Below are 7,741 nucleotides of genomic sequence, written 5' to 3'. Positions count from 1 at the left end.
GACACAAAACCACCACAAAGAGACACAGACGTGGCTCCCTTCAAACATGGTTAGGAGTGGTTTGATGAACATGGCACACTTTAGGGCGTCAACTCCAGATCTTCCAGATCCTCCATATCCTCCTCCAGGTCCTCCAGATCCTCTCGATCCTCCTCCAGATCCTTCTCCAGGTCCTCCAGATCCCTCAGATCCTCAGATATCCAGATCCTCTTCCAGGTCCTCCAGATCCTAGATCTTCCAGATCCTCCTCCATATCCTCTAGATCCTCCAGGTCCTCCAGATCTCCGTGTGATCGGACATCAAGATCAGCAGCTGCAGGTTTTAAGGTCAGAAGCAGCACTGAGGAGTTCTGGTTCAGTTAAACTCAGCGCTTCCTCCTGGTTTCAGAGGCTCAACAGTTTCTGTTGCACTGCTTGTGCACAAAGTCCCACAAGGCTGCTGATGCTGCCAGTGTGAAGCCCACACACACACACACACACACACACACACACACACACACACACACACGCACACACTTCAAAGCAGAGGTATGACTCCAACGGTGTGTGTTTTTCTGCCTCAGTGAGCTGCAGCTGAAGGTTGATGTTTACAGCGACAGACTGACAACAACAACAACAACACTGTGCAGCACGGTAAGGAACACACACACACACACACACACACACACACACACACACACACACCAGGCCCGGTTTGACTCGGGTCGGTCGTGTTTCTCTGCCTCAGTGCAGGTCTTCAGGTCTTGGACTCGCTGCTGGTGTCGGTTTAAATCTTCTTGGGGTGACGCTCAGACTGAACTCGTTCCAGGTCACACAGGTGGTCCAGGTGTATTAGCCTGCAGGCAACCATGACAACAGTGGCTCTGTTAGTGGACTGATTCGTGGTCTCCAGAGGATGCAAACCCTTGTTTTCATCTACCAACGAGTCCAGGAGTTGTTGTGAATCGTCTGGAGTCCTGATGGGCCAGTAGAACCTGATCCTAGCAACGTTGCGTGCCACTAGGACGGGTTCTGCAGAGGATTCAAAGTGTCGTACGGCTGTAGCGGCACGTCTCACGAGTCAACAGGATGTCTATGTTCAAAACCAGCTTGAATCTTTCCAAAGTAAGGTGTCCAGAATGATTTACAACTGAGCTACAGAAATGGAGCTAAAACCCAACAGCTGCAGAGTGACTCGTCTAAAATGTATCTAAAAGGACAAACACTTGTGCAAAATAAGTTTGAATTGTTCCGTATAGAGTTTTATAATATATTCAATATAACGAGAACTTTTCAAAATGACAAAAAACTTGTCGACACGTTTTTACAACTCGATGCTGCAGCGACTTGAAATGTGTCCAAAACGAGTCACGTTGTTTGGAATTACTCAACTTGTCCATCATCATCTTCTCTACACCTTAATCCTCACTGGGGTCATGAGTGGCGGAGTCTGTCCCAGCTGACTCAGGGTGAAGGCAGGTTCACCTGGACAGGTAACCAGGGCTACACTTAGAGACTCATTTTGAACATAGTTTTATGGTTTTGAATATTTCCAGACAAAATACAGTCATTTTCTACAAGTTCTGGGCTGCAGGTGTCTCGGTGGTCAGCACCGTGGCCTCACAGCTAGATGGTCGCCGGTTGGCATCCCGGTGAGGACACCCGGGATCTTTCTGCGTGGAGTCTCCATGTTCTCCCCGTGTAGCATGGGTTCTCTCCGGGTTCTCCGGCTTCCTCCCACAGTCCAGAAACATGCTGAGACAATTTACAGTCACCAGTTAAGGTGATTGTAAATTGTCTGTAGGTGTGAATGTGAGTGTGCTTGGTTGTCTGTCTCTAAGTGTAGCCCTGTGATAGACTGGTTACCTGTCCAGGTGAACCTGCCTTCACCCTGAGTCAGCTGGGACAGACTCCGCCACTCATGACCCTGGTGAGGATTAAGGTGATTAAGATGATGGATGGATGGCATAAATTGATTGGTAGTTATCCATTAACATGACATCAGATTTTCGTTACAGTTTGAGGAACGACGTCAAACTACAGTGAATCAGTTTAATAAATGAATGAATTAATAAATGACTCAGACCTGCCCAGGACTACAGAAACGTGTCCAAAGTGACCAAAAAGATTTTTATTTCATTCACAGCATTCCCATCCGACATGACCTGCAAACGTAAGTCTGGTTTCCTGTCGGTCTGAATCAAGTGACAGCAAGTCGGTCCAATTTGAGCTAAAGGGAAAAAAATGCTGGTTCCAGCAGGTTCTACTGTCTCAGTGCTGCTTCAGAAACTGATCTCTGAATGTCTGGTTTCTTTTACACATCAGTATTGTCCAGTTAAACCAGGACACAGTACAAAATCTCTCTTTGAAGGTTTCAACCTGAACTTGCTGCAGATGATCCAGAGTCAGTCCGAAGTGACAGAAACGTGATTCCTGGACTGAGTCGAGCTGCAGCGAATCTCCGACACTCTGAGCTTCATCTGGAGATAAAACTCGTGCTCAGACTTGAACCGCCGTGTGCTGTGCAGTCTCCTACACCTGCTCCTCCTCCATCGACGGCGTGTGCAGTGCATCATGGGATGTCGTGATGTCACCGGGTTTGAAAAACGCTCTGAAACCCGAAAAGGACGCACAGTTCTGTCATTGTAAACAAGGAGCTGCTGAAATGCAGAAATGCAGCGATTAGGCGGCTGCACGCGCACACGCGCGCATGCACACACACACAGACAGACAGACAGACACACACACACTCTCTCTCTCTCTCTCTCTCTCTCTCTCTCTCTCTCTCTCTCGGGCCTCTCGGGGTTTTTCTATTCAGCCTGAGTAACAAAGCCCAGAACCTCAACCCAGCAGGTCTGAAAAAACACTCTGAGTGTGTTTTTGTAAGTGTGCGAGTGTGTTTTGTCGCCAAGTGTGTGTCGCCGTGTGCGTGTGTGTGTTCTGTGTTTGTGTGTGTGTTGCACTAACAAGGTCCAAACCTCAGCGTGGCGACCATCTTAACGAGCTGTCTGTCACTCTGCAGCTCTCAGCAAAGACCTCGGTGTCATTAATGACTGCCAGTGTGTGTGTTCCTGTGTGTGTGTGTGTGTGTGTGTGTGTGTGTGTGTGTGTGTGTGCGTCAGGGGTATAAATGGAATAATGTCTCAGCAGGAAAGAAAAAACATTTAGTCTCTTTTGGCGCCACAATGTCAAGGTTTCAATGGCTGCTGTGTGCATGTGTGTGTGTGTGCGTGTGTGTGTGTGTGTATCAGTCCTAAACCTGCAGATGTTGCATCTGAAGACAGGAATCAAGTGGATTTTATTTAAAATAAACCAGAAACAGGAACTAAATCCTGGTTTCATTTTAAACACTCCGTAAAGGCTCCAGGACATTTTTAATGAACATCTAATTGGTACTAACGGCAGCTTTACTGTCGTCACATTGCGATCAGACAACGACGTAATGAATTCTGCACGGTGAGATCATAAGAGACAGAATCTGATGGTGTGTGTGTTTGAGCAGGTTCGTTATCCCAGAGCAGCTCTTCCTTTAATTTAAAATCCAGCTGAACGATTAAATACAAAACGAAGGAAGAGCAGCGACATCCTCACGGTTACATTTAAACACACAACATAAGGAACAAATCAAATGTTTCTCACCTGGGATTTATTCTCCGACACTTAGTGAACGGTGATGTCATCGTCTGTCTGAATCTGAAGTGTTTTATTTGAATCGTGTGGCCGTCCTGGTTCTGGTCCTGGTCCTGTGACCCGGTCCTGTCTATAGTCACTCCGTTCATTCGTCGTGACTCGTCTGTTTGTGTTTTAATCTGCCAGGATGATAACGATCTGCATTTATTAGTTTCATGAATTGATTTGTTTTGGTGTCGTTCCAGACTTGACTCTAGTCTCTGGTGTTTATTTTTGTCTTTGTGCTTCTGTTGTATTAAATAAATGAACAGTTTAGTGGATTTTCACCAGTTTTCTTTATTCCTCGTCAGACCTGCTCCCTGCTGGATCCTCATTTAATCCGTCTGGTTGTTCACACCAGTCATTCTTTAATTTAGCATTTATTTCTATGTTCATTGTAGGTTTTGTGATTTATTTCTGTGCACCTTTATTTGTCGTGTTCTGTTATTGTTGTTGTTTATTTCTGAATGAACGTGTTCCTGTTCATCTGTTCGGATCGTTTCTGACTAGATGCTGATCTGTTTGGATTCTGTTTTCTCTTTACTATTCTGTCTGCTTGCTTTACGTTTCTGTTGCATTTATTTAAATTCTCAAATGTGCATTCATTGTTTTAGTCCTGTTGTTGTTTATTCATTAATGACAAACATTACGTCATCACCAGAGAACATATGTTTGTAATTAAAACGACCACTGACGAGGAAAATCCGTTTTCTTTTCTTTAAAACACTAACTCACTACGTCCCAGATATATCTATAGATTTATAGTTTTTAATAGTTTTTTAATTTTAATCAAATCATGTGAAGGAGATCATTTAATTAAACCTGAAACTGACGAAATAAAACCAGGTTGAGCTCAGATCTGCTCCTCTACGTCCACGATAAACGCCTAACAGCACGGTTCAGGTTCTGCTTGGTTATTTATAACCAAGACGTCGGTGATCCGGTGGCATGTTTGTGGTCGTTACAGTTTGTTAGTCGAGCTTCTCTTCGTTTAGATTTAGTTATCGTCTGGTCAGCATCAAAAACAAAAAAACAAAACCTGCAGTCGAATGAAACGCTGAAACGACGACGAGCAGCTGCAGATCATCGATTATCACACACACACACACACACACACACACACACACACACACACACACACACAAAGCAGCCTCCCTCTAATTGGATTGAGACATCAGGAGACGTCAATCAAACGTCTTTACAAACCGACAATCTCTTCAGAAAGCCATTATGCACCGCAACGGACCCCGAGGGCCGACACACACACACACACACACACACACACACACACACACACACGCTCGGTGAGAAAGGAGAGGAAGGTAATAATTAGTTGTTGGTGGTTTGATGGGTCCTCTGACACCTCGAGGCCACAAGAAAATGTTCTCACAGCTCTCGGCCTTTTGTGTGTGTGTGTGTGTGTGTGTGTGTGTGTGTGCATGCGTGACCCGACCCGTCTCACCACCCAGAATCCTCTCTGGATCCTGGCTGCGGCAGGAAGACAGCGGCCGGTCGCTGTCATCCTGCAGACCATTGACCCGTTTATCTGCTCCTGGTTCTGGTTTCAGACGTTGTGTGTGTGTGTGTGTGTGTGTGTGTGTGTGTGTGTGTGTTGCGGGTTTTCCTGTTTTCCGTCTCATTTTTGTGTCACTTTAAAGCGGTTTCATGAGTCTTTGTCGCTTTGTGAATGCTTCCTGTTTTGCTTTTTGCTCGTTTTCCGTATTTTCCGTCTCGTTTTAGTGTTTTTTTGTGTCTTCGTGGTTGTTTTGTCTCCCTGTGAACATTTTGCATTGTTTTTTCTTGTGTTTTTGTTGTTTGGGTTTCGCTTTATGTCCTTTTGTGTCTGGTTTGTGTAGCTTCACGTCTCCTGCAGACGGCTGTGTCTCCTCGTACTGTTAATTTTTATACGTCTACAGCCTCCACAGACAGCTTCTTCTTCTTTTTTAAATATATTTTTTGGGCTTTTGCCTTTATTTAGAGCAGTAGAGAGGGAGACAGGAAAGGGGGGAGAAGAGTTGGGGAGAGACCTGCAGCAAAGGGTCATGAGCGGGATTCGAACTCACAACCGCTGCGTGGGGGACTGTAGCCCCTGTTCATGGGTCGCCCGCTCAACCAGGTGAGCTATAGGAGCGCCCAGCTTCTTCTTCTTTTTGTCATGTTTGTGTCGTATCTCAGTCGTGTTGTTTGAGTCTGTTTGTCTCATTTTAGTGTTTTTTGGGACGGTTCTTTCTCTTTGCTTTCATTCAGTGTCTCAGTTTCTCTTTGCTGCCATTGTAGTTTCGTTCTGACTCGTCTTTGTCGTTTCTTGTCTTCCTTCAGTCGTTCTGAGTCTGTTTTACTTATTTATGTTGTTTAGTGACTCATGTTTTGTTTGTTTCTGTGTCTTGTTTGTGTTTTGGTCACATGGTCGTGTCGTCTCCATGTTCTGTGGATATTTAACTATTTCTGTTTTTTTTCTTTCAAATTCTGACATTTTCTGTCTCTTTTTATTGTTCCGTTGTGTCTTGTTTGTGGTCATTTTGTCCTTTTATGTCTGTCGTCATGTCGTCTCCTCGTCCTGCAGATGTTGACCTATCTCCATGTCTCCAGACTTCTCCTCTCTGCTCTGCTCCTCTCTCATCAGATGTAGAAAGATGTTCCTCCATCAGATGTAGAAAGATGTTCCACCATCAGCTGTAGAAAGATGTTCCATAGCTCTCTGAATGTTTCCTGTTGGTTAGAGCTGAGTCAGTGGTGGAGGATCAGAACTAGGAGGAGGAAGGTTTTGGTTCTACAGGATCGGAACCAGAAGGAGGAAGGTTCTGGTTTTATAGGAGCTAGATGGAGCTCAGTGTTTATTTTTTTTAGATGAGATGTAGATGTAATTTTCCCAGTTTAACTGCACATGACACGTGATTAGTTCAGGGACCATCAGAAAACTAAACTTGGGACATTTTGTTGTTGTTGTTGTTCTGACGGTGTTTGGCTGATCATTGGTGTCTCCTCTCCAAGGAGGTGAAGGTGTTTCCACTGCAGGTGTGTGAGCTCCACAAATAATATAAATAGTTTGTATCAGTGGGAGCTTCTCTTTAGTTTTTAGATTGTTTTCAGTCACATTGAGTCAAATCAGTGCCGTTCAGCAGCAGAACCGTCCATCAGCAGCTCCTGTTGCTGTCAAACACCCAACCAGCAGCTATCACGGTTCACTGACATGCTGAAGACAACCTGAAACCTGATGATTCTCATCAGCGTCTGAAGCAGGTTTTCTGTCATGACCTCCACCCAGGAAGTTGTTTTAGTGTTTATCTGTTTATCTGTTGGTTGTTTTATTTGTTAGCAAGATAACTCGAAAAATTCTGAACGGATTTTCATGAAACTTTCAGGAAATGTTGATAGCAGCACAATGAACAGGTGATAACATTCTGGTGATGTTCTGGCTTATCGTCTGGTTATGTTCTCATAAAACACTAAATGCTGTCAAGTGTTACAGTCCTGCAGAATGCTGTCATTGCGTCATTTGTCCACTAGATGGAGCTCTGACTCCATTGAGTCCTTCAGTCCTCACCGCTGTCTTCTCAGCAGTACACGAGGAAGCTGCAGCCAGGCAGCATCACAGGAGTGGGCTGAGCGGAGCTACTGGCAGATACGGTCAGAACCACGGTGTGATGCTAACAATGACTGAGCAGGTCTCCTGGTTCACATTAACAATGACTCAGCATGTCTCCTGGTTCACGTTAAGTCTTTGCCATGAGTCAGGACGACTGACGCGTGCTGCGATGGTCGGTCATGCTTTTCTTTTATGTTGCTAAAGTTCTGCTAACCTAGCTTAAGCTACTCCCTGTCTGTTTATGTTAGCAATAGTATCACTGTAGTTATGCCAACCTAGCATCAATGCTAACTCAGATGCTAAAGCTGTGTTCTGATCCTCCATGAAGCCAACAGTGTAGATAAATGAATCAGGACTTTACCATCGGCTGGAGATCAATGAGCTGCTTGGAGGAGGTCTGAGCTCTCAGAGGGCTTCACCAGTTATTATATAAAGGTTCAGTTCTCCCTCCAGAACCTCCTCAAAACATCTGGTTCTGTACCTGCAGAACCTTTATCTACTGACCAGA

This window comes from Stegastes partitus, unplaced genomic scaffold, assembly GCF_000690725.1.
Source record: "Stegastes partitus isolate 25-593 unplaced genomic scaffold, Stegastes_partitus-1.0.2 Scaffold378, whole genome shotgun sequence".
Classification (NCBI taxonomy): domain Eukaryota; kingdom Metazoa; phylum Chordata; class Actinopteri; family Pomacentridae; genus Stegastes; species Stegastes partitus.
The sequence above is the reverse complement of the archived record's forward strand: the minus strand, read 5'-3'. Positions refer to the sequence as shown.